Source organism: Salmo salar, chromosome ssa03 (genome assembly GCF_905237065.1).
Source record: "Salmo salar chromosome ssa03, Ssal_v3.1, whole genome shotgun sequence".
NCBI lineage: Eukaryota > Metazoa > Chordata > Actinopteri > Salmoniformes > Salmonidae > Salmo > Salmo salar.
Genome location: NC_059444.1, coordinates 29,264,641 through 29,292,393, shown reverse-complemented (window position 1 = coordinate 29,292,393; position 27,753 = coordinate 29,264,641). Strand labels below are relative to the sequence as shown.

The window sequence follows — 27,753 nt, the reverse complement described above, 5'->3', positions numbered from 1 at the left end:
TGTAAGATAACTATTTTGCTGGAAAGCATTACAGAGAAAACATTCCAGTGGTAAAGCCGTATCACATGCAAGTTATGTGGCTATGAACCAACAACAAACAGCCAAAGAGATACCCAATGAATCCACAAAGTTTTGAAACACTGTTTATGGCGCACAATTGGTGTTTCCAAAGTGCTGTGTAACGATTGACTGTTCTCATCAACGCTTGGTGTGTGAACGACAGACATGGGAGGAGAGGGGAGGGGGTAGAGCGTGAGCCCCTCAAAAGGCCCCCCAGCGTCAAAGCCTTAATAATCATGTGAGCGGCACTGGACTTCATTACCCTCCTGTTCGACAGGCGGAGTGCCAGCCTGGATCGCTGGCTGGCTGTGGCAAGGTCAACGTCGGAGGAAAAACCAGTTACTGTGTTACTCCGGAGCGGGAGCAGAACGGGAGTGGAGGAGAGGGGCTGCCATCTGTCAGCTCGGGCCTGCCATACCCGCAGAGCAAATGGACACGGGCGGCCAGAGGAGAGGCCACAGACACATCGAGCTAAACCCACCGAGCATAACACTGAGGCCTGGACGGACAGAGAGCCAGCCAAACGCAGAGCACAGAGATGGACCTTGATGCTGCAGCTAAACACAGGGACAGTGCAGGGACAGTTGTGTGTACATAGAGCTAGCTAGCGCCGTATAGTTGGCACTGGGTTCTGTGTGTTTATGTCTGTTTGTTTTTTAGTGTGAGTGCACTATTGGGCTCTGGCTGTTATGAGTCCAGATGGCAAAGTATTGAACACAAACATGATCTGTTGCAGTGTGTTGTTAGATTATAGTCATTCTTGACATTTTAGGTCTATTTGATAAAGACCTCCCTTTTCATGTTGTGGTCACTTGTCAGAGGAGAGAGGGTGTCATATTACATTTGCATTGTTGCCATTCAGAAGAGCTCTTCACATCTCTATACTGCCCCTACACTACTGTAGTAGTAACATATACCTTTGCCATGCTGTACTTCCTGACTTGTACAACAACAGCCTCATATGAATGGCAGTTTTACAAGCGTCATCCCTTCGTTCTCAGGCATTGGTGGCTGTGTTGTTTCTCCTTGCCTCACCATGTACAGTACAGTGGGTCTGTGGACGAAACAACCTGGGCGTCTAATCTAGGGAGCGACCCTCTCAGTGAAGACCTTTATGATGCCCTCTGGCCAACGTGGAGCAGAGTGAAGGAACCCTGTGGAATGTTCCAAAGCGCTCTCTAATAGGTTTCAGGTGCTGCTGGCCACAGGCCAGCCCCCCTCGCCCCCCAACCCCCCTCCTGTGTCCCGTGTGATAGCAGCCCTGCCTGCAACCATGCAGTGAAAGCATGGCCATTTCTCCTGTCAAGGAGACAGGTCAGACACATGAAAACGGACACCCATCATTTAGAGAGGAAATTGTCCATAGATTTTTACCCCCAGTTTCAGAGTCTTTGTCATTTTGACTTTCATTTAATTTGGTACCGTGTGGTATTCCTGTTGTTTGCCTGAGTGAAATGTTTCTTTAGCTTGTTAACTATACTCAGAATTATGCTACAGGCTACAAACAATTGCCATGTTCCCTTTAGATCAATAAAAAGGTAAGTGTACAATTTCTTACAGTGGACTCTCCTTACCTGATCTCTTAACGTTGTAGATGAGGAGAAACCAGATCTGCACTTTATCCCTCCAACTCTTCCCCTCCTCAGCTCCTCATCTTAGAAAGTTCCTCCTTGTTTCCCCTGTTCCGTTCTGTGACTGCAGGCCCCTCAGGCTCCATCGTCAACACACTCCGGAACACTGGGAGAGGAGATAGTCCTGGGCGATTCCTTTCTCATTAATGGAACTCACACAGGAACTCCCAGGATGAAAGCTGCATTACATATTACGGATTCATGTTGATATATCATTGCTAATACAGATACTCGACTCTGCTGAGGAGGAATTGTGTCGGCGTGGCGCAGATTTAGTCTGTATCATGGTTTTAATTTAGAGGATCCATTTCAGTTTTGTTGTGTGGAGGATAATGTGTGTGCTGCGTTCATCATCTGCATGGCATTGTTGAATACTCATTTCTAATTGGCATTCTACAGCGTGTATTGTTTCCCTATAATGCACAGTATATCAGCACAATATAATGAAATGGCAATAGTTAATTCTTACATGTTCTATGTTTGAGCTGCTTTTGAAAGCAAAAGTCGAATTGAAAACATTATTTGCATTTTATAATAGCAAGCTAGGACTGGAGGTTTGGTTAACTAAACTAGCAAGTCTGTTTGGTTACCAAGGCAACTACTTTAGCTATCTAGTAAACTTTCTTCCTACAGCAGTGGATGTTCTACCTGCAAATGAACACATTTCTAGCGGCAAATGTGTTCAATTATAGCCATGGTATAAAAGGGATAATGCAACTCTGTTGAAGGTTAGTTCCACTCCACGTGGAACACACCTTCCACGTCATTCATTCTTTTCCACAGAACGCATAGCCCCTCGTTGATTATCCATTATTTACACGTTGAATTCTGTTACAACATTATCCCCGCCACAATAGATGTGCTCATCTTGTAATGCAAGACAGCAAGAGCATACAGTATAGTGATTTTGCCTTATCAACAGTAAAATAAAGACAAATTCTGTGCAAGATTCAGTGCTTTTTGGTTCCTGAGCTTAGATATATGGTTTTGTTAAATATTTTGTTAAAAAAATGTAATATAGTTGATCAGGAATAGTTTTTGTTGCCTTTGAATTTTTTATTGACACATTTAACTTTATGTTCATTTATATGATTATAAAAACACAATATAGTCGACTTAGACATAGACATTTGTTATTGACACGTAAAAATAAATAAAAAATCCACCCAGAGCAAGGCCGGGCATTAGTTAGTTAGACATTAGTGGTGGAATGTTCGCAGATGTTCTTCTCTTTTAATTCCTTTTGTCTTTCCATTTGTCCCATCGGCGCCTGGAGATGCCAACCTTAAGCCACTCTAGCTCTGATTAATCTTTAACATTTATAATTACTAATTAAGTTAGTAAGAGACTTTTAATGTAGTCCTCCTTCAAATGGGGAGCAGAGAGGACAACAGATCATTAGCTTCAATAATGAACGTGGATGAGACAGATAATAGTCTATGATACAGAAGGTGAACAATGACAGTTATATTAAATGAGGTGGATGGGAAGCTCTGGAAGACCGTAATGTGGTTGAGTGGTGCCACAAAGTAGAGAGTCCAGTGTAGAGTAAATAAACAACATTGAAATGGAAGGATTGTGAGAGAAAATGTGCTTTTCTAGTTGGTAGACAAACTGTAGGATGTTGTTGGTTGGGACTGCTGTTGTAATATATTCCATGTGTCTTTTGTTCATATACAGTGATTAAATATTGATCATAGGTGTCAAGTGTTTTGATAGATGTTACAGTTGCAGGGACTATGTTTTTGGAAAAAATCTCATCACTTTAGTCATTGTCATGGTGGCTGTGCTGTGAGAGATAGTGCCCATTAAAAGAGTCATTTCATCTCTGTTTTTTTTTTACCTTAACAACGACAATGATGCTAACCTGGCACTTCCCACAAGCCGGCCCACTTTGGGGAAGGTGCTTATGCCATAATGATTATTATCATTAAGAAGATATTAATGTGCTTAGTGCTTGTGACCCAGCTGCTCATCATGGCCTGAGCTCCCCATCGGTGGAAGGGAGAGGGGTCGCTGCCAATATGGACCCTGCACTGGGGCCACAGGGGCCACCGCCCACCTGTCTTGGGGCTCTCAGGGTCACCGAAGGTGACCAGTTTGGTTGTTAGTCGAACCTACTGTATGGCTACATTTGGGGGAAGTTATGGATTTGTGTTAGTGTGTTTATAGTACGTTTATACTGTATGTGGGTATGATTAATAAAAACATCAACCAAATAATAGGTTGAATTTCTAAGGTCATAATGAATCCAAGTGGTTATTATAATAACTAAGCCAGTTCTCAAACATCTCCCTCTTATACAATATTGGCATACATATTCATTGTAACTCTGTTATTCTGATACGAGGGGAAATATATGTTTTCCCTTAAGAGATTTATTCCACATAATTATACAGTGAATTTCCATGTTACTATTATCACCCACTTTCCAACAGTGGAGCCGTAATACTGCATTTTTGTGGAAATGATTTGTTTAATTTCTGACAATAGATGAAATATGACAAAAACAGGCAGTGTGGCATTACCATACAAGAGCTTTCTCTTTTACTAATTTCCACAATGACAGTGAATTAACGAAGTGTGCGAACGTCATACTGTAGTTGCAGTAACCGAGGAGTAGGAGAAACATGCTCTATGTCTATGACAACTGTGAGTGGGTCATGATTTACATATCGCTGTAGATGGGGAGGTTGGAGGACTCCTACTCTGTTAGAGTAGCTCAGTGCAGTGTGTTGTGGTCGTCACGGAGACAGTGTGTGTGGAGCTAGCTGTAGGCTGTCTGGCTCGCTCTCCTTCTTTCCCAGTTTCAAATTGCTGCTTCATTAGGACTTGGAAGAGAATCCCGTGGTTAGATTTAATCAAACGAATCGCTATGGCAGACTCACACAATCAATCACAATCCTTATCCAATATGTTACATTCTGTAACTACCATGTTGGCTTGGAGAAAAGTCAATTACAACGCTCTCCTCTTTCTCTTTCTGTTACTTTTCTGTGGTATTATGATCGTTTTGCTGTTATTACATTGTGCATACATGTGGAGTTTGCATCTAGTTTATGCAGTTTTTGATGTCATAGTTATTGTATGACACACACACACACACACACACTTACTTCTTGTAGGTTATGATATGCCCTATTTATAAGAAACAAATGAACTATTAATATACATCTAGCACTTGTATTTCTATTTGTATTTATTATGGATCCCCATAAGCTGCTGCCAAGGCATTCTTCCTGAGGTCCGGCCAAATTAAGGCAGTTATGCCATTTTAAAAACATTACAATACATTCACAACAGACTTCACAACACATTAAGTGTGTGCCCTCAGGCCCCTACTCTACTACCACATATCTACAACACATAATCCATGTGTATGCTTGTGCCACTCAATAGTGCTTCTCTGTCTCTCCTTTTAAATTATTTGCTTTCTTAGTTTGGCTCCCTGGATGTTATATTCACCCTATAGCAGCCCTTTAGCACACACGCGCACACACACACACACACACACACACACACACACACACACACACACACACACGCACACGCACACGCACACGCACAGACACACACAAGCCGTCATTGTAAATAATAATTTGTTCTTAATTGACCTGCCTGGTAAAATAAAGGCTAAAAACACACACTCTCTCACAGACACACACACAAACACACACCCTTGGTTGGGTAGGGCCACAACTGCTGTTCTTCCTTTCTCTCACGGTGCGGTGTGGTGCAGAGCAGTGCGGTCCCAAAGTGGCTCCTCGGGCTCGGCTGCCAGTTGTTTGCCAGCGTCTCCGGGTGGAATTCATTCAAATTAAAGCGTCAGAATGAGGCCCAGGTCCCAGAATGCCGTGTCCCACTCCTTCATCAGCATTCCGCCGATGAGAGTAATTAAAGCCGAAATTAATTCTGCTGTAAGCAGAGGAGCCACAGAATAACTGATATTAGAGGCTGGATGATGAATGCTTGGCATCAAGAGAGGTCTCAGGGGATAGAAGGGGAAAATTCACAGATCTCTCTGTCTCTCTTCCTCTCTCTGTCTTTCTTTCTCCCTTCTCTCTCTGTCTTGTTCTCTTCCCTTTTCTCTCTCTTTCTATGTTTCCATCTTTCTCTGTGTTTGCCCTGTCTACTTTTCTCTCCACTCTTTTCATCTCTTTCACTGTGTTCCCTCTCTTTTTGTATTCCTTCCTCATTCTTCCCCTCTCCTTTTATCCTCGGGATCACAGTTTTGTCATGACAGGGCTATGCTAAAGATTGCTATGCGCATACAAGCCAGAATGTGGAATTGAGATCCCATAGAGATCTCTTCATTAGGCTGCCTCTACCAGCCCAGATGAAAAATAGATGTTATGGAGAGTCATTTCCTGGTCTCTTGGCATTGTGACATGACATTGTACCCTCTTAGCATTTGTCACCTTGAACGTTAGTGTTGAGTGAAGCTGCAAATGCTGGCAGTTTATAACAGGTGACGCTAAGAGCGGTAATGGAGAATATGTACTGGTAAGGCTGTAGCCATAATGTTATCAGTAGAGCCAAAATTCAGAATTTGCACTACTTCATCATGTATCTGTTCTCTTTTTTATGTATTTTTTATTTATACAACAACTACAATCCAGGTTATTATTATTAAAAAAATGTATGATCCAAAATGTATTTTGGTTGGTCTATTTAAGTATAGAATAGCAATATTTATACCGTAGAAAAACACAGCCTCTTCTTGAAGATCTTATTTTCTAGGCACAGTTTGATATTGAAGCCAGACGGTTACAAGATGATGTGATATTTTAGCCAGCATGATTCAATGATCCCCGTGTCCCCTGACACTTTATTTTTGGAATAGCATGTCTTTAGCAAGAGCAGTCACAAGACTGAAAGACAAAAAACTACACTCAAGAAATAAAAAGACACAGATTGGACAAGGCTCAGCGTTGTCAGCTCAGCATTGTGAATGTTTTTAAAACTCTCTTAGAATCAAATGAAACTGAACAAAAGGTTAGCCCTTGTGGGGTTTATGATAATGTAATATACAATGCTGCCATGGAATTTGCCAATGCATGTCTTTGCACTGTCTGACTCAGAGGGACGAGTGAATGGTAATGAAGCTGACCTCTGCCCTCTCTCTTAGTCTGCCCCTGTGGGTATAGCACTTTAAAAAGTAGATAAACAACAGATACTGTATCAGTCTTGGTTTTATGTTGTGCTCCCCTGTCTTCTTTGTAACATCATATTGGTATATTTTGGAATATGTGAATAGATTGTATGGCTTGTAGTGCTACTGTACTTAATATGTTACTGGTTTGTTCAAGAATATTAATAAATATTTCATAGAAATCAGAAAAGAACCTCAACTTGAGAATTGCTGATCGCCATTAAGAATTAAAGGCCTGGTGTGGTTTGGCGGCAGGCATTGGAGACCCAGAGTGAAAGATTAGAATTCATAAGGGGGCCAAAGGCAGAGGAGATGTGACTGGGGCCCCTAGAGATTGGCTGAACCCACACACATAGATGGGTGGTCGGGGGCTGGGATGGGGGAGTTGGAATGAAGCATCACTGGCAATGCCCGGTCCTGATTAGTCTTAAAGGGGTGATGGTCCTTTTATTTATCTCGTGCATGGCTTCATTTTATCGTGCTGTTTTCCTTGTTAAACTGACTCTAGTTGGTGAAAAAGATCTGGCTACAGTACTGTATGTGTCATTTGTTATATGGGAAGTTTTATAGGGAGTGTGCTGGTTTGTGTGTGTTTGTGAAACTCTCACTCTACGCTCGTAGAAGGAAAAATTTGCTATCTAGAACCTAAAAGGGTTCTTCGGCTTTCCCCATAGGAGAACCCTTTGAAGAACCCTTTTTGGTTCCAAGTAAAACCCTGGAACCAAAAGGGTTCTACCTGGATCCTAAAATGGTTCTCCTATGGCACAGCTGAAGAACACTTTAAGAACCCTTTTTTCTAAGTGTTTCTCTTTCTCTCACTCACACACACACTCACTCTCTTTCTCCATCTCACTATTTGAAATGATGCAACAACAAAAAAGTAATCACACAGGCATTTATCTGAATTATTTAGTGATCGTGTCTTTTTATAGATCTGGGTTTTACTTATGCACCTTGCTAAAAGCTTTCTCCCTAGTGGTTGTATTTAGAATGTAGGCCTACAAATATGGCCCAAAAAATTTGGCCAAAAAATATGTTTACTACTGTACAGGGAATTGTTATTTATCCTTTCAAATGTTGTAGCGTTATTAACTTGCTATTTGATATAGATTCTGTATCAGTAGCAGTTGTGCCTTTGTTTGTTTACCTACTTTGTTCTATAGGCCGATAAAGAAAATGCTCAAGATGAAACCTTGGTATAACCATGACCTTAAACGCAATGACACGCTTTCCCATAACATTGTCCTGTCCAGTAGTCCAGAACTCCCCCAAGAAACCTTACAGCAACTCATGGAGGAACAGAAAGAGAGAGCGACAGGGAAATAAATCGATTTGTTTCCTCCCTCCCTGTCTCTGCCCTGGCTGAATTACTGAAACAAGATGCTGCACTTAGGAGAAGTCTTTGGAGAGAGTGAAGAGGGAGAGAGAGAAAGGAAAAACACTTTTAGGGACATGGGTGCCATTTAGACTAGGGCCGTCTCCTCACTAAAAGCAGTGAATGATCGTCTTCCGGAGGGCCCGGCCCTCAGAGGGCCTCGGTGGTTTGGTTTAGCCTGCTGGTGTGGTTAAGTAAATACAGAACAAACAAACTCTCAGGTTTGAGGTCAAGCCAAGATTAAAATCGGCATCCATCCCACACCTTAAAGTATTGTATTCGAACACATTCTACTGCAAAGAGTGAGTTAAACGTCATGGGTATTCCAGTCTATTGGCCAATGTGTCCACAATGGCTATTGTTGCAGCCAGCAGTGTATCACAGTCTTGTGGGTTGATAGTCTTGTCAACTGTTTTCATTCAAAACAGCATAGATTGTGCAGGCTATGATGACAGTTGTCAGTTTGGCACCTATATATCCTTATAAAAAGCATATTTCTGAATGAACTATGGCATGTGTACTTTAATGTAGTCTTCTTTATTGTAAATACAGGTCAAGGGTCAGTTAGCTTCTCATAAAATTGAGTGATATGAGTAATATGGCTGCTAGATGTTGTTCTACAGCTGTATCGGACTAGTGTCAAACGGTTGTGTTGTTTAACGTCCACGGCCATGCCAGCGTTTTATTGTCTGATACTGGGCGGATGAGAAAATGAATCGGGCTCGTTTGGTAGACACAACATGGCGCTTAAGGGACCCAATTCCTGTAAGTGCCATTAGGTGGAAATTGCCGTTCACATATTCCAGTGGTTTGATTAATTACTCTGTCTCTCGTGCTTCCGTAAAGGCCCAATGAAATATGGTGAGCAAATTGCATTGTGTTCCTGTATCCTGTTATGTAAAAGCAGTTTAATTATTGACACATGTTTTGCCACCTGGCAGAGGGAGAGGGGATGGTTGGACATGAATAGGAATCGTACAATAGATATTATGGGATGGGTACTCTGGATAGTCTAGAGACTTTAAGGCCTAGTGTTTCGATTATCTGTGTCATATTTTGTGTCACTGTCTGTCTGTGTCATTCTTTCGGTTCTTGTTCTGAATATACAAGGTAAAGCGTGTGAATGAAACAATGGTCAGGTTTGGGGCCTCTGTAATTCCAATTGAATTTGAACTGAATTTGAATTGGCCACACCCCACAGGAAGCAGAATTTGAATTGGATTGGAATTAAAGGAAGTATAATTTTATTCAATGAAATTCAATGAAATTGTATTTGATACATCAATCTACAAATGTTTAATTTGGTGACCAATACTATGTACATTACATACATAGTTGAAATGTTTTACATATACCAAGTGTATAAAACATTAAGAACACGAATATTAAAGAAAATATATGTCCCAGAATGCATCAAACACACCAGAATGGAAGGGAACAACCTAATCTCATGACCAAACACTATATAAAAATAGTTTTTGACATATTTGAGTTGTAATCAAGCTGATATTTGAAATGGTGTCTGTATTCTTTGAGGTAATAAGTAACAGATGATTTTGGTAAAAGATCTATCAAAAGAATTTAACATTCATGTTCAGATATGACCTCATTGTTTTAGAAACTACGGTGGTTCAATGTGGCAATAAATCAGCACAATCACATTTTTGGTTGTTAAAATTGCCAATGTCTTGGAGCTAGAATTGTTGTTATGTATACTGTGCTAATGCAAACCAGGTATTTTCTAGAATTGGATTCCTATTTCGCAACAAAGCATCTTTCACTCATGCTGCCAAACATACCCTCGTAAAACTGTCCATCCTACCGATCCTCGACTTCGGCGATGTCATTTACAAAATAGCCTCCAATAATAAATTGGATGCAGTCTATCACAGTGCCATCCATTTTGTCACCAAAGCTCCATATACTATCCACCACTGTGACCTGTACGCTCTCGCTGGCTGGCCCTCGCTTCATACTCGTCGCCAAACCCACTGGCTCCAGGTCATCTACAAGACCCTGCTAGGTAAAGTTTCCCCTTATCTCAGCTCGCTGGTCACCATAGCAGCACGCACCTGTAGCACGCGCTCCAGCAGGTATATCTCTCTGGTCACCCCCAAAGCCAGTTCCTCCTTCGGCTGCCTCTCCTTCCAGTTCTCTGCTGTAAATGACTGGAACAAACTACAAAAATCTCTAAAACTGGAAACACTTATCTCCCTCACTAGCTTTAAGCACCAGCTGTCAGAGCAGCTCACAGATTACTGCACCTGTACATAGCCCATCTATAATTTAGCCCAAACAACTACCGCTACCCCTACTGTATTTATTTATTTATTTATTTTGCTCCTTTGCACCCCATTATTTATATTTCTACTTTGCACTTTCTTCCACTGCAAATCTACCATTCCGTTGTTTTACTTGCTATATTGTATTTACTTCGCTACCATGGCCTTTTTTGCCTTTACCTCCCTTAACTCACCTCATTTGCTCACTTTGTATATAGACTTATTTTTCTACTATATTATTGACTGTATGTTTGTTTTACTCCATGTGTAACTCTGTGTTGTTGTATGTGTCAAACTGCTTGCTTTATCTTGGCCAGGTCGCAATTGTAAATGAGAACTTGTTCTCAACTTGCCTACCTGGTTAAATAAAGGTGAAATATTTTTTGTATTTTTTTTGTGGTAAGTGCATGGAGGCCGCCATCTTTATGCACCTACGCTATTGATTTATTTCCTTTAATTGAAATTCAGTCAAAATTCTGCTTCCTGTGGGCTGTGTCCAATTCAAATTTGAATTTAAATCCATTGGTTAAATTCAATTCAATTCAGAAATTCCAAATTGACCCCAACCCTGATGGATATGTCACTCCAGTGAGTGAAGTATTTTGAAGAGGGGATTGTATTTTGAACCCAATATGTTGACACACACACCAGGGCAGATTTTTTTGACTGTAGTCTGATAAACTGTAGTCTGATAAATATGTAGTTAAGGGGATATTTTCTGAAGGCATTACTCGCTCCTGGGTGGTTTAAAATATCATTTGAAGCTTTGTGTGATGTCTTAAGGTAGCTCTTTTTGACCAGAGAGCCCGGCTTAGGCATTCAGCTGCTCTCTTTGACTGACGAGGATGAGATTGTATACAGAGCCAAGCCGAAAATCCTTGCTTTTCTGTCAACTGTCACTTTCTAAAACCCACACATCAATGTTTATTTTTTCACTCTCTCTTTTTAGTATTTCTTTCCTTCTAATGTTGTGTGTTATGAGCATAGCACCCCCTTCTGCTAGGGAAACTAAATAGCATGAATCAGTCACAATACTACACTCTATGTATTCAGTATTCTGCACTCTACAATCTCTATTCTACAGTGTATGCAAAGACAGCTATACTTCCAGAAAACCCTCTTATGGCCATACTGAGTCTCACCCCCCTTCTCACGTGTCCCTGAGCTCTATATGAACAGCAGGTGATGCTCGGGTCCCTCGTCGCTCCCTCCTGTTCTGTTTGCCCAAAATGATCCCATCCGATCTGGCCCCTGTTCCCCTAACTGATCTAGTTGACTGGGCTGGTTAAGTTAGGTAGGCAGTCCCTCCCCTCCATCCCTCAGTCCCTCCATCCCATCCTCCCTCCCAATATGCACTTGGACCAAGGCTCAGGCTGCACCTTTTGTGTTCCACAGGGATAAGGGGGCCAGATGGAGGAATTTGATTAACCAGCAGTGGAGGACCAAATGTTCAATTGGATACAGAACCAGTTGGAGGGAGGGCTAGATGGATGGAGGGATAGAGGGAGGGGGCTATAGAGAGGGAGAATTGTAAAATGGCTGGTGGTAGTGCTGAGCGCCGGCCAACACTTTCCAAAGGGGAGCCGAAACCGGCACTGAGGTGTAGTAATGCAGAAGCCCTTTTCCAAGTACCAGCTGGGCCTTTTAGGAGCCTCTATCCCCACAGCAGACACTCAGCAGCCTCCGAGCAGCTTGACTTTACCATATGTGGAACTTTTTTTATGCTCCACCTGGTTTCCCCGGGGGACCTGTGCCGCTGGGATGCTGGAGGCAGGTGAATTGTTCTTAATGCAAGGCACTGAATCACTGGGCCAACAACACGAGGGAGAAGGGAGGGGGGAAGCCCCTAGGGAGAGGAAATGGATCTGCAGAAAGAAAGACTGGCGCAGACTGGCGTGACCTTGGAACCGGGCGCCCGCCATCCCACTCGCCCGCCTGCAGAACAGAAACGGGGCGGCGTGATGTGTCATTGTGCCTTCCACTCTAGATCTGCACACTGCTGCCACTTTAATAATATCTACAGTTGACACATTTTTTTTATATAACAGTGGGTATAATTTTTCTAAGTGCTTTTTAAAATGGAACTTAATCCATTTGTAAACTAGCTGTGCCTGTCTTTCTCCTGTTCCATTTAGCTAGCTCCCCCTCCTCTGCTCTGCCACTGGTCGATGCAGAGCCATTTCTCTTTCTCTCTTTTTTTGTCTTTTCTCCCTCTCCACTCCACATATTTCATCCTGGTTAGCATTTTAGCACGACTACTGTTAGTTCAGTGTTATTTGTAGTGAATTGAAATAAGTAGAATCAACTCAGTACTTGTACCACAATTTGTTCAAACATTGGAATGTTCCAGTGGAGGCTCCTCGGAGGACCATCCTCCTCAGTGAATTTCATTTTTTTTAAATAGTGAAACATCTTTTTTAGATGAAACTATACTTAATATGTCCACGTCACCAAATAATTGATTAAAACATACTGTTTTGCAATGAAGGTCTACAGTAGCCTCAACAGCACTCTGTAGGGTAGCTAGCGTCTGTCCTCCTCTGGGTACATTGACTTCAATACAAAACCTAGGAGGCTCGGGGTTCTCAGCCCCATCCATAGACATACACAGTAATTATGACAACTTCCAGAGGACGTCCTCCAACCTATCAGAGCTCTTGCAGCATGAACTAACATGTTGTCCACCCAATCAAAGGATCAGAGAATTAATATTGTACTGAAAGCATATGCTACAGCCAGCTAGCACTGCAGTGCATAAAAGGTGGTGAGTAGTTGACTCGAGAGAAAGACAATAGTTGAACAGTTTTGAACAAATTCATTTCTTAAAAAATGAAGGAGAAGCAAGAGAGAGAGAGCGAGATAGCTATACACATATATATATATATATATATTACTTTCATTTACTTAGCTAGCTAATGCAGCAAGCTAGTTTAGCCTACTCAAACACCTGGCTCAAACAGAGAGGGATGCTATGTTACCTAGCTGGCTATGGCTAGCCAACACTGGAACTCTTCCAAGTCAAGGTAAGCTTTTGTTATTATTAATTTATTGCCACCGGGTCCACCGGTGTAACTGCTAAACTGCTTGCTAACTCTAAACTGTACTGCATGATTGTAGCGAGTTTACTAATGCGTTAGTTCTATAAATTATGTTGACGTTGACTTGACGTTAGCTAATATGGTGACAACGAAGTAGGCTCTGTGTAGAGGTTAGTGGTTATGATATGAAGGTTTGGCTTGGAAAGGTTTTTTCGCCTGGTCACAGACAGCTGATGTGTTGTACACTGAAGTCAACAATGAAGGGGAAAGGTGAGAGGCGGAGAGCGCATAAATGCGAGAAGGAATTATACAACGATCTGGCTTGTTAACTGTGTTTGTGATTAAGGGTGTATTCATTCCGCCAATTCTGTTGAAAAACATTTCTTAAACGGAAGCAACCGAAAGGGGGTAAACATACCCGAATTTGTCCAATAGAAACTCTCGTTTGCAACTGTTGGACTAATGATTACACCCTAGATCAGCTAGATGCAGGCAAGACTTTGCAAGGCGGTATTGAATGTGTCAATGTCTGTCACAATGATAACTCAAGTGTCTCTAGACCTGTGCACCTACATTGTAAACTTTCATTCATAGGCTATGTTGTAGCAACCTCATGTTGGGTATAGGGAAAATTGAAGTGTAATGTAGTAAGTAGCCTGAACCTATCAATGTTAACTAAAGCTGGGTGAATGGAATATGAATTACAGTCAAACCAATATTCTGTAAGAGAAATAAGGCCATGCTCATATAAAAAAATAAAATTGTCCTACCTTAAACAGCATCTACCACCACTGGAATGTTCTGTATGGTAATAGTTATGCATTTGGAGATGTACAGTACCAATGTCAGGAACAAACTAGCTCTAGCCTGCACCAGGGGCAAGACCGGTTTTAGGTTTTAGGCAGGACAGCGGGATACAGGACAGCCAGTCGGCCACTTTCCTGCCTGCACCTGTCTCGCCACGGCGAGGGGCTGACAGAGGGCCAGAGGTTAGGGAGGTCACGGTTCACCACTGGGGGCTGTCAAGGTCAGGAGGTCTATCACTCTCTAAAGGGGTTCTGAACCCATCACTCAGACCCTACTATACACTGTACACTATACACTAGCAGGCCCCAGTGTGCTGTGCTTTACTTTTTCTTCCCCTTCTTTATTAATCCTTCCAAATGGCTTGGACGGGCTAAAACTCTGACAGACAGACAGCAGCGAGAGAAACTGTAGCTAGCTAACTGTGGGGTGTGTGTGTGGAGGCTCTAAGCTGTCAGCTGGAGATTTCACTTTGAAAAGCTGCCTGTTTCTTTTCCCCTTTCTCCTCGCTGTCCTTTCCACCAATCAGGGCAGCCGCCAGAGTCCAGGCACCCAGAGAAGCCGCCCTCTGACCCCACTAGCAGTTGTTGGTTTGTTTTGTTTGGGGGTTTTAGTGAAGGGACAGGGGAGGGGAGGGCTGCCTTTTGACAGGTCAGACAGCAGGAAGGAGGTCTTTAACAGAGAGAGAGAGAGAGAGAAACAGCCAGGCATAGAGGGAGAGAGAGACATCCAGGGAGAGAGAGTCCGTGAGTTGGTTTCAGCAGGGCCAGAAACAAGGCTCTAGCTGCCCCTCATCTTTCCTTGCCTTTGTTTCAGCTCCAGTGTTAACAGTCTGATTAATGCAAAGAAAAGAGAGAAAAGCTGTATCAGTTAATACACTCCCACTCGTTAAGATGTGGAAAATGTTTTTTGGGGTGAAAAGTGGGACCATTCATGCAAAGTCCATTCCATTAGCAGACGGACATTCCTCGATACCCCTGTTTGCGCAGCTGTGCCCCACGATTAAATTACACCTCAACCCTCTCTTTGCATGCCCCCCCCCCCCCATTTCCCCCATTTCCCCCATACCTCCTCTGATCGAGCTGGGAGCCTGGTTGTAGGGGATCCCAGTTGCCGGGATAAGGGGAGAGGTGAGGAGGCTAGAGGGGTGCACGTAACCTGTGGCTCCTCCTACTGGAAGTCATAATTGGGGCAAGGCCGCGAAGCCTCCATGGGTCAGAGGAGGGGCCTGTCATGTAAGGGGTGTATGCCTTTGAGGCGTGTCCCTGGAGACGGAGCAACTAACCGTCACGCCATAGAGTGAGCTCTGACAGGCCGTGGGGGACAGGGCCGCCGGTCAGATCGAGCCTGTCAGCTGTTCCAGCAGCTAGCGCCCGCTGTTCTGCTCCAAGCATAGCTGAACCCCACCGATCGAGGAGCCCCCCACCAGGACTGTATTAGGCTTTTTAGGGTTTTCTTCTCTGCCCATTTTTAGTTTTGGGGCGGGGAGGACTGGGCTTCTTTGCGTGTGTGTGTGTGTGTGTGTGTGTGTGTGTGTGTGTGTGTGTGTGTGTGTGTGTGTGTGTGTGTGTGTGTGTGTGTGTGTGCGTGCGTGCGCATGCGTGCGCGTCCAAGTGTAAGTGTGAGCATGTCTAAGTGTCTTAGTGTGTGTGTGTGTGCGAGACGGTGTTGAGGGGTATAATTGGGAGCACAGAGGGAGCTTCATCTCTCCATCTTATGATTTAGAGGTGAAGACAAGAGCCCGCGGGGGCCCCCTGTCAGAGCTTTTGGGCGCGCTCGGCACAGACTTCAATAAAAACACACAGAAAGAATTCCCCTACAGGGGCGCCTGGCTGAATTGCTGACGCCGATGTAAAAGATTCCGTTTTCAGTGAATCATTTAGTGCGCGACCCTGCTTGCCTTCGCTACACAACGTGACAACGTCAGGAAGCAGCTCCCTCCCCCCATCCTATCCTCCTTTAAACACAACAAACCCAAAGAATACAAAATTCTATTCTCACATACTGTTTCACTCATCGATCACCTCCAGTTCCTGGTCTCACTCCTTCACCCTCCTCCTGTTTTTGCTCTCTCTCTCTCTCTCTCTCTCTCTCTCCCTCTCTTCCTGTCATTACAAATGTCAAGTGTAGTCAGAGGGGCGTATGTTGTTTCTTCGGGTAACCACAGCTTGCCCGGTCGACTGTACGGTACAATGGGACTAGGCTGTCGCAGAAGCACCACACACCACATTACATGGGAGCCACGTCATCAGACATGTTCTGAGAAGGTAACAGAAATGTTTCAAAGTGTTGTCACAATCTCACAGGCTCCTGCTGTTGGCGTGCACCAGAGGGAGATGGCGCCTTCTCAGCCCTTTTTGTCTCTCTCCTCCCTATTGTTGTTTTTCTCAACTCTGTTTCTCTGTTTGATTGTTAGCACTGTTATTTAGTGTGGTGCAGCATCGCAGCATGCTTGTTTTTTTTTTTCTCTCGAGGAAGTATTCTTTTTGTGGGTTTTGACAGATGGGTGGTCGGTTCTCGGTTGGTGTTGTAGTCGGAGTTAAAATTAGACGAGTTGCCTTTTTCTGTGTGACTTAAGAGAGCTGTCATCTTCCTAGAAGCTGTGCCGAGCCTGTCAATCAGACGCAGAGTGTTTTAATCTTCTTTGTCCCACGTCAGGAGGTGATGACGGGTAGACCGAGGATTCACTCCCCTGGACAATACCGTTCTGCCACATGCTCATGCACTCTGATGTCACATGTAGCAACCGGTTAAGAAACATGAAAAGTTTCTTCCTCGACTTAAACCCGCCACAAGTCAATGGGGGAATCAAGCAATGGCTGCCAGTGAGTTTTGAAGATATATCAGACATGTCAGAAGTCTGTTTGAAAGTGTTTTGTGATCTTGTCAGAGATATGGTACGTCTTCTGACAGCTGGAAGGAGATTGGCAACATAACAGCAGTCAGATTGTCACAGTAAAAAAAACTAAACCCAGCTGATTCTAATTCTAAATCCTCGACTTCATAGCAGGGTAATGAACAAGGGTTCCCTTCCTGTATGTGATAACAATGGTGTTTTGTAATTCTATAGCCTTTCTAATAATACTCCAAGGAATAGAACACTAGGAAGAGAACCTTTGTCAACCAAAGCGGGCTAGATAGTATATGATATTTCACAGAATGCTGTGTTAGCCAGTAGAGTATGTTTATAGGGAATCTATTACTAGAGAATGATAGGAGATCAGCTTTTCCCCCAAGCGGAGTTACAGTAGCAAGTAGACTATCTGACTGAGAGAAACCAGAGAACAGATTCATCTTGACCCTGTGTACAGTATGATTGGCTAGTAGCTTTATAGAGGGCTGTGTCTCTCTTCTCCTCCAACCCCCAGCGGCCCCAGACTGAGCACTCTCCCTGAAGACCTCTCCTGAGATCTGACTCTTGTTTTCGAGGAGCATCCTCTGACAGTCTTAATTGACAAGTGGTCTCTCACCAAGGCCATGGAGAAATTCACTCTCTCTTTTGCTCTCTCTCTCTTTCTCTCTGAAAATACTACTCTGGGCATGTCTGGGATAAGTGCATTTTTCTCTCCTTTCCTCCTTTCTCTCCTCTCATCTCAGGTCCGTCCAAGGCTGTGTTGTGTTTACTGAGAGGAACTAAATGGAGCCATCAGAGAACAGACTGGGGAGCAGGGTTGGGAAGCGGGGGATGAGGAGCAAGCATGAGGAGAATTGGGGCTGAGGAGGTCCGATGAGGAGCGGACTGGGCTGGGGATGAGGAGCAGGGCTGAGGAGTAGTGCTGAGGGGCTTGGACAAGGAGCAGAGCTGAAGAGAGTGGCTGGGGAGCATAGATGAGGAGGGTCTCATGGCTCCCCTGGGCTCCTGATGGGTGGAAATGGCAGTAATGCAGCTTTTCTTAGAAGTACAAGTAATATGTTGAAAAAGGGTGGTATGAAAGTGTATTTATAAAAACCAAAAAGGAAATATTCAAATGGGTTATACTGCTCTGTGTCATATATAATGCATGATAATAGGCATGCTTTTCATTGACATCTTCAAAATGGATGTACCGTATGTTCGTCTCGACGGCACAATTGAGCGTTACACAAAAGCACTTACAGAAAAAAAAAAAAATTGGACAAACCCCCGAGCAATTAGTCCACCGCCTCCTCTCGTTCTTTGTCCACCTCGCCATTGTCCTCTTTCTAAAAGTCACTCCTCCTACCTCCACTTTCCACATCCTTTTTCCTCCGAGACCGTACAAGGTTTCTGAGCTGAACCCACAGTTGGTTTAAGTGTAATGAAATGTATGTCATGTCTGTGGCTCTGAGGCTTTCGCTGCACCCCCCCCCCTCACCTCACCCCTGGCCCTGTGAAAGCCATGGGTCTGTTCTGACAGGAATGCCTGTGTGGCTTCCTCTGCAGTGATCTTTACCCCCTCTGGGTCCTGTCCGACTATTTCAGGACGTCCCTGTGATTTGAGAGTGGACTCAACCGTCCGCGCATGCTTCAGAGAATCGACAGAGGAGGAGGAAAAATACACAGAGATGGGATGGGGTTGGAGGGATGGAACATTTTGACAGCTAGACCAGCAGGCCTCTGGGAAATCCTACTCTGATGCCTGACTGAAGAGGGGAAAAAACAAGGCAGGCTCTGGTTTAATAATGTTTATTAATGTGTTGAACCTCCACGTACGGAGCAATGCTATGGTGCGCTGGCGCTATTCTTGGGCCTATGAAATCTAGTAGGCACCCTTTTATTTGTTGGATTAGTGAATCATTTTCTTGTGTGTCCTTTTCCATCCTTTCATTTGATGTCGATGGGTTCAGATAATGGAAACTATGGCAACGGAAGTCAGGTGCAGCCAGTAGCTGCAGATGAGAGCAGAGGCACACACGCTGAGCCATGTCCCAGATGATGCACATTTGAATTTGAACATATATTGACTCAATTCCTGGTATCTGTTTATTTATCATATATTCAATCTTTATGTAGATTAGTGAGAATATAAATCAGGCGTGGAGCGCTTTCCTTCAATGGCTTGGCACGTTTGTGTGTGTGTCTGTGTTTGATTTTATGGGTATGTGTGTGGGTGGGTGCATGAGTGTGTCTGTGTGATCTTATGGGTATGTGAATGTGCGTCTATGTGTTATTGCCACTCCGAGAGAGTGTGCGTGCGTGTCCACTATATTAGACAGGGGGCGTCGACGGGGGTCCCCCAGCGTGTGTGTGCCTGGGCTCTGTTCAGAGCTCTCGGCGCCAGCAGGGTGCGCCATTCCAATTTACCCATCAGCCACAAAGGGAGGGGGTAAGAGCACGGGGCATCGCTGTCAGAGATTTCACATTGGAGGGAGGAGATTACCAGTCAGGGGACCCCTGTGAGGAGGTGATGAGGGAGGGAGGCTGCAGGGGCATAGCATGGGGGACAGGGGCCTGGGAGGGGGGAGGAGGGGTGAGACTCGTCTCAGCGCCACCCTGGAGTCAGTGGGCTTTTTGGGAGGGGGGAGAAGGGGGAGGAGGTAGGGGGGAAGAGGGAGCCAGTGGGCTTTCTTTTTTTATGGGGTGGCTGGGGAGCGTAGAGAGAGTAGCTGCCATGCCAAGCAGCACATCTGCCTGACACCAGGCACCAGGCACAGGGATGACACAGTGGATGCTAGTCAGGGACTGTCCTTACTCATCCACATCTCTGGATGTTGGGTTGATTCTGGTGAACTGCTGCGGTGGATGTCGTCTTTCTCTTTCACCCCAACATGTGTGACATAACTGTTTTCCTCTCGCTCTCTTTCTATCTCTCTCTCTCCCATATCTCCCTCTTTCTTTCTCAATTGCACTTGGCCCTGTAGGCTATTAGATCATATTTAAACTCTCAGACTGAGTCCACTGTCGTTTCTATATTTGAGTGTCCGCCAACCAACCCAGCCATTCTGTAGCAGTTCAGCCCCAGAGGCTCCACGGTCTGTTGGGGAGACGAGACGTTCCGAAGAGCATAACTCCCTCTCTCTTTACACTCTCTCTGCTCCCATTACTTAATTATATCCAGGTGTTTTCCTCTCTCAGGTTCTTTCTCTTGATGGAATGAAAATGTAACCGTGAATACATAAGGCAAGATCGAAGGGGAGAGGAAAGAAGGAGGAAGTAGCTGAATATGCTGTGTGAAGCAAATTATGGCCCCATGTAGATTCATCAGTCCTCCCGGCTGGATTAAGGGAGGGCCTTTCTAATGAAGTTCGCCCCGTCAAAATGAAGGGACTAATTCTGATTTAGCTGAGGTAATGAACTTCCCCTCTCCTAGTGAGAACAGCACCATGGGGCGAGAAAGAGAGGGAGCAAGGGAGAGAGAGAGAAAGACAGGACAGGAGAGAGAATAGACTAGACTAGGGACAGATTAGGTAGCGAGAGAGTATGTCTCTCACAGAGCAAGAAAAAAAATGATTATGCAAAACGTCTGTCTCGTATTTGCTGAGATGTATTAAATTTCGAGCGCAGGCGCCTGTGTTATATAAAATGATGCTAATGTCTGGCGGACCCGCTGCGAACGGTGGCTTGCTGGTCCCGAGCATGCGTGGCTGGCCGCTACATGGAGCGTGCTCAGTGGGACTCGCTTTTTCTATTACGGAAAACCTCTAGACACCTGATGATGAATTCTCTCTCACCAAATGTTCCCCTCTCTTTTTTGTGTGGAAAATATGAGCGTTTTTCTAAATGACTTTGGAGAGCCCGGCGTGGTGCTCGGTGCTCTGTGGTCTGCGCCAAGCGCAGGGGTAGAGGGGGGTGTGTGTGGGGGGGGGTCCCTCTGCAGCAGGCTAAGGGGGTCAATTAAGGAGAGCACTGATAATTATAAGCCGGCAGAAACGCAGGGGCTGGCTAATTGTACAGTGCTCCATGCCGTGAGCCCAGCCAAGGGGCCTCTCTCCATTTCTCCAGCCTCTCTCTCCAGTCCTTTCTCCTCTCCCGTTCCTTTGTGTGGATGGGCCGCATACGACCCCATAGAGCCACACGCCCCTCAGCCTGCACAATGCTGTTGACACAATGAGGCGAGGGAAGAAAGGCTCTTGCATGTGTGTCGTAGTTAACTTTTTACATTCAGGTCACTCACTCTTTTCATGGGTAGAAAGAGAGATTCTTGTTAGATTCATCCCCCCTCTCCCTCCCTTGCTTGCTCTTCTTTGCCTGTTTGTATGATTTGCTTCTGTGTTTTTCTCTCTTCAGAGTCAGAGTCTTGTTATGCTGTGACGCAGGGCTATAGTCTATTTGACCTTTATTTTCTCCTAACAAGAAAAAGGCCCAGCAGTTTAGAATAGGGCCTGGATGAAGTAAAAGAGAGCAGTTGACTGCAGAATGGTGTTTGTGCGGCTGCAGGGGGTCTAGTGCTCCACTGCCATCCATCTCAGCAGCTAGCCTGCACTGTTTGTCCCCGACGGACCTCCATACCTAGCCTCAAGCTGCAGTGCCTACACATAATTCGTTAACAAGTCTTCTGCTCTGCTCTCTCTTTTGTTGTGGTGGGGGGTTCTGTGTGTTTGCTGTAGCCCCAACGACCTACCAATTATTCATTTGTCCAAGTTATAACATGTGTCTTTCTTACGTTAGGAATGAGGGCGAAACTGTAGCTATTTAGCAACAAAGTAGATTGTATATTCCCAAAGTAGAGTGTTAACTCCAGCTCTTTTTCTCTGGTGTAGTACAGACTAACCTACAGCAGCATCCTTAACGTCAGCTGAATACTGATTAGCTTGAGAGAAAATGCCACATGTCTAATGTCTTCTGACGATTGATTGATTATAGCATGTATTTGTATGCACTGTAGTAGTCTGTGCATAACCTGTGCTTTACCCGTTACCAGGCTATACTGTTGCTTCCGTGTCTTCAGGCGTTAAGCATTTTTATCTCGACACCAAACCCCTGTCAGTTTGGCAAGTCAGTATGTGCCTGGACCCAGCCACCGTGACCGCCATTGGGATGGTACGAGGCATTTAATGTAGGTGGCGTAGATAGAGAGGAAGTGGAGACTAGCTGTGCTCTGTTTAGCACCTACAACGTGCACTGTGCACTGCACACTGCCGTGCGTTCAGGTTCAGATTCAGCCTGCATCAGACCTGACACTCTCCCAGAGACTGTGTCCCAAATGGCACCCTATTCCCTTTATAGTGCACTACTTTTAACCAGAGCAATATGGGCCCTGGTTTAAAAGTAGGGCACTATAAAGAGAATAGAGGTGCCATTTGGGACACAGACTTGTATCCCCCTGAAGCCCCCCTCACCCCCCACCCCAATCTCCCCCACTGACATGTCACACCCGACAATCTCACCCCTTGGATCGGTTCCCTCTGGAGGGTTGGAATAAACGTCACACAGAAATGGCATGAACTTGGGAACCTGACATGGGGTCTGTTTGTCTGCCTGTCTGTGACACCTTGGTTCTCTCTCCTTGTTCTCTCCTCGCAATCTTCCAGATTCCATTATTCTCTCTTTTGTCATGAGTGGGTACTCTTCTCCGCTACACATCTCTCCTATATTATTCTTGTTTCCCTCATATATCTGGTATAAAGGTAAATTTATCAGTCCTAATGAGGTAATTAGCTAGCATTTGACCATATTAGGTCATCGTTATCATCATACTTGTATAGTAATGAGCATGATTTCCAGGATTAGATCGCTTTCCTATATGGTTTATTCTATAATGTTGTACATAATTGCATGTCCTCCTCTTTAAACTGAGAAGGCAGGAGATAGATATTAGTTATGTTCGCCTCCAGGCGCCCGTTCTCCAATCAGCCTAGGTCCAGTGGGAGCCTGGTCCCTGTGCGGTAGCTAGCTCCCACCTACCAGCTACATCCACATCCCCGCCCCCTTCCTCTTCTCACCGCTCTAATGGGCCTTGTAGTATCTCTAAAATGAACCGAGTTCCACATGAGAAGTGGTTCTATATCTCCAGAGAACACACACACACACCACCGCACAGAGAGGTGGAGTTGATTTGTATTCACCCATAATTCCCTGGGCCTTAATCACTCTGATTTCCCCCCCATTATATGTTAATATATAGTTCCCGTGGAGGTAGAGCCAAGTAAACCCACCTACTGTTTACAGGCCCTGAGATGTCTACTCTACCATGCTACAGTACCATACACAACCATATAGCTTTTCTCTATATACTAGTATGTCCTCTCAAAACCCAAATGATATCCTTCTCTTTCTAAAAGTATAACAGTCACAAGTATCATTTCTGAGTTTGTAGATGAAAGATGTTTGAACGGAGGATATGTGACTGAGTCTTTCAGAAACAGAAACAGCTGTGGCCCAGTCTGGATTTTGTGTCCTACTCTGTCCTGTATAGTGGAACAAGCTTCCTCCTTTCATCAGGACAGCGAGTCCCTGCCCATCTTCCACAAACGTCTGAACCCTATCTCAATGAATCCCAAGGCGCCCCCCCCCCAGTAGTTTCCTCCTACCACTGACTTTGCTGACTACTATATTGAGGGAAAATATACTTGCAACAATTATGATATGTTATTGTCTCACCTAGCTTTCTTAAGATGAATGCACTAATTGTAAGTCGCTCTGGATAAGAGTGTCTGCTGAATGACTAAAATGGAAATGGTAATGTAATTTTATGCCGGGCAATTTCCTCAGATGTATTCTGTTTGTTCTCTGTGGCCTATAGTACATTATACAACGGGTGGGTCTAATCCTGGATGCTGATTGGTTAAAACTGGGTTCCAGCCAGTGTCAATTCCACAAGTTACCACCGGCTAAATCTATGACGTTAAAATGCCTATTGACTCTGTTCCATCAGACTGAGCAATCCACTGTCTCACCAGCCCAGCAAGGCAATTTATATACTAGATCTACACTGTAAAAAGCATGAAGACATTATCTTCCATTTCTTTTAGACGAATATTTGGTTTTCAACAGCGGAGATTTGTATAAAAGTTGCCGTCTGTCTCTCCGACATTTGCAACGTTGTTTTAATATCACAAGGAGCTGTGAAATAAATATGTCTGAACTTTAAGGAAACGTTCTGTTAAAGTAATGAAATACCGAGAAAATGTTTTTTGTCAAGTTCCTTAAATGTACTGAGAATATTCCAAAGTTAAGCAACTGTCCTGCACCATTCACAGAAAGTTGTGGGAAGGTTGTAAGCAAAATAACCTTAGGACAACCACGATCTCACCAAGCTCTAAGAAACATACGGTTCTCAGAGGGTTACAGTATGTACAAAAAAGTGATCAAATTAAGATCCTATATCTGTACTCTACATACTCATACTGTATATACAAAGCTGTACTATCATTCATGTGTAAGTGGTGTGAGCAACACAACGTGGACATCCAGGCAAGAAAACAAACCCCAGTGTCCCAAACAACCAAACAACCTTCAACAGAACATGAACTTCAGCCTGGTTGCTAAAGACTAAACACAAGAAGAAATAATACTGTCCTTTTTTAGAAATAGTATTCCACCTCCGTCTCCTTCCTTCCACATGGGAGAGATATTAGGCGTTTGTGTTTTAAGGAGCTGTGAAATACATAAACCATGAGCCTTAGGAGTGCCACCAGGCCCTGTGGATATGCAGATAGGCTTACTTTGCTTGTGTCAGGGACGCTTAGAGGAGCAGGAACAGAGCAGCTCTCATCTAAAGGATTTCTCTTATGAGTGCAGGGGGACAGGGTGGTGGCAGTGGAGGGAGGGACACTCAGGAGAATGGAGGGAGAGGGAGGGAGGGAGGGAGGGAGGGAGGGAGGGAGGGAGGGAGGGAGGGAGGGAGGGAGGGAGGGAGGGAGGGAGGGAGGGCTGCCAGTCCCCAGTGGCTCTGTGACTATATCCAGAGTCTGCTCCTGTCGGTGCAGAGTGGGCCGGGGTGGGGGCTCTTGAATGCTCCGTGCTGATTGGACAGCCCTGGGGGAGGCCGGGGGAGCGACAGGAAGTGACCTCACACCGATGAGGGAGCTATAGGGGTGCGCTGGCTGACTTCCTCCCCTGACTCTCACTAAGGAACAGGCTGCCAGTGTGATCCAACCCCTGCTCCCCTGCTGCATACAAGCCCGTCCCCCATACACAGCAACATTACAGGAACTGTCAGTGCGGAACAGACTTGTACCCTCCACACTTGTCCTGTGTTCTTTTACACACACACTCACTCTTCACGTACACACATACACACATACACACTTACACAAATACACACATGCACACTTACACACTTACACGAAAATACACATACACACATGCACACATACACACAGTAGTGAATACTTCTCATACTAACAAGCAAACACATGTCTTAGATTCACACACACACACACACACACACACACACACACACACACACACACACACACACACACACACACACACACACACACAGACACACTCACACTCACACTCACTCACACAAACACGCATGCACCCAAGGTTAGACAGTTGGGCAGGTGCAGAGTTATCTGCATAATGAGGCAGGCCAGGTCTCTGAAGGGACAGGAATGTGCTCCAGGGTCAAACCATGACTGCACCTATGGGCACAGGCATGGAGCAATCTGAATACACACACACACACACACACACACACACACACACACACACACACACACACACACACACACACACACACACACACACACACACACACACACACACACACACACACACACACACACACAGCCTCATTGAATGGGGATCAAAGTGGATAGTGATCCAACTCTATCGCTATCTTAAACAGGTGCATAAATGATGCACACACATACGCACACACACACACAGTGTGTCTCATCTTTCGAAAGGGAGGGCAAGATCGCAAGCGACATGATCATCTCCTCTGATTGTTATTTGTACCTATCCATCCATACTGTAAGCCACTGAGCCAGACACACACTGTAAGACAATAGCTCATCCAGACTATGCCAGCTTTAAATGTTTGTTTTGAGGCCTTAGTAGAATTTCCTCATCTGCCTTACAGGGCCAGATGGTTAGGTTATAAGGAGAAGACGGCAGGCCTACAGGAGCATGTGGTGACATACAGCACAAACAGACTCTGTATGTAATACATGAGTAGACTCACCATGTTGCCCTTTTTTCTAGAACAGCCCAGGTCATTGGGTTGTATTTTTCACTCTATACTCTAGTTCAATCTTGAAGTATAGAATAGGCTAGTCACCAAAACAGATGAACAACTTGATTTATTTGTTACTGTAACACCCTTATGAAGTGTCTCCACCTCACTTGTAAAGGTTTAAACCAATTTAATTGAACCTGATATTGTAATTTGTTTATTTATGTTATTTTGTAAAGCTTGTTGTAATCGACTGCAGGTTTCAGAAATTAGTAGATTGTTATAATTTTGCCAAATGTTGTTAGTGGAGTGAACCAGCCCATGTTGTTTAATGTGGGCTTTGAGCAGCGAAACAACAATTGACCATAAAAGTACAAATGGGAAAGTCACTGGCAGTGTGTGGGCTGGGGTTTTAAAACACGGGCATCTAGGTGGATCTGGGTTCAATCTGTTCCCGTTCATCGCAGGCCATTGTTGTTTAGCTGAGCGGCATTGCCAGATCTGTGAGTCAGGTTGCCAGATTTGCCCAAGGCCCATCCGGTAACACTCCGCTCTGATCCTCCAGGGCCTGGTATGGCCACAGCTGGTGGATTGTGTGTTTGCACGTCTGGCACCCTGGACCCATGTTGTGTGCATTGGGCTGTAGAGACTGAAGGATGAGCCCCGGCCCTGGTTGGGCCCCCTGAGACCCTCCTTCCCATATCCCCCACCCCCCTCTAGTTGGCCCCATGCCTGGACCCATACTTCACGGGACAGGGGAACTTTGACAGAGCGCAGGCCCAACCCCATGGAGAGTGCACAGGGTTTTTATTGACGTGCAGTTCAGGAGATGGGCAGCTCCGCTCCAATTGGCTCTGTCGAAGTCTGAGTCAGCGGATCGTTGTGCAGCAATTGAGCGGTAGGGCAGGTTCAGCGTCTGAACCAACGCCAGTTATTTCAGCTATCAACTGCCTCGTCGGTCCAAGGTAATCTAACGTCTGTAGGAAGACGTGTCACACATTCTAATGTGATGGGGGAATGGAGACACACGCTGTTGTCATGGGCAATATCGCACTTTATGTATTAGTTATGACTAATATAGGATATTTTTATTCTAGGAGAGATGGAGTCAAATTGGAAGTGGCCAAAAACGGATTTTAACAGATTTTTATTCTACTCATCCACAACAATCTGAATAATGTCGTCGATGGTTATGTAGTGGGTTGCCATGGTGATAATGAAGGGACGTATGTAAAGGTTGATATGGTGACATGTCTGTAATGACCACTTATCGAATCTAATTGAATGCTACTCGTATTATTATTCGGTTTTGATTAGGAAATGAGTCTGTTTCCACGCCTGGCTATTCTTACATTTGTCACTTAATCTGTATATGAGCCTATATG

At 44.7% G+C, this 27,753-nt stretch overlaps 1 protein-coding gene across 7 annotated transcripts in view; it reads left to right on the top strand.

Annotated features, from left to right (window-relative positions):
• The window catches only part of LOC106599680 (zinc finger protein 521), a 146,197-nt gene that overhangs the window by 88,840 nt on the left and 29,604 nt on the right, over positions 1–27,753 (top strand). The gene's annotated exons all lie outside the window — the stretch shown is intronic.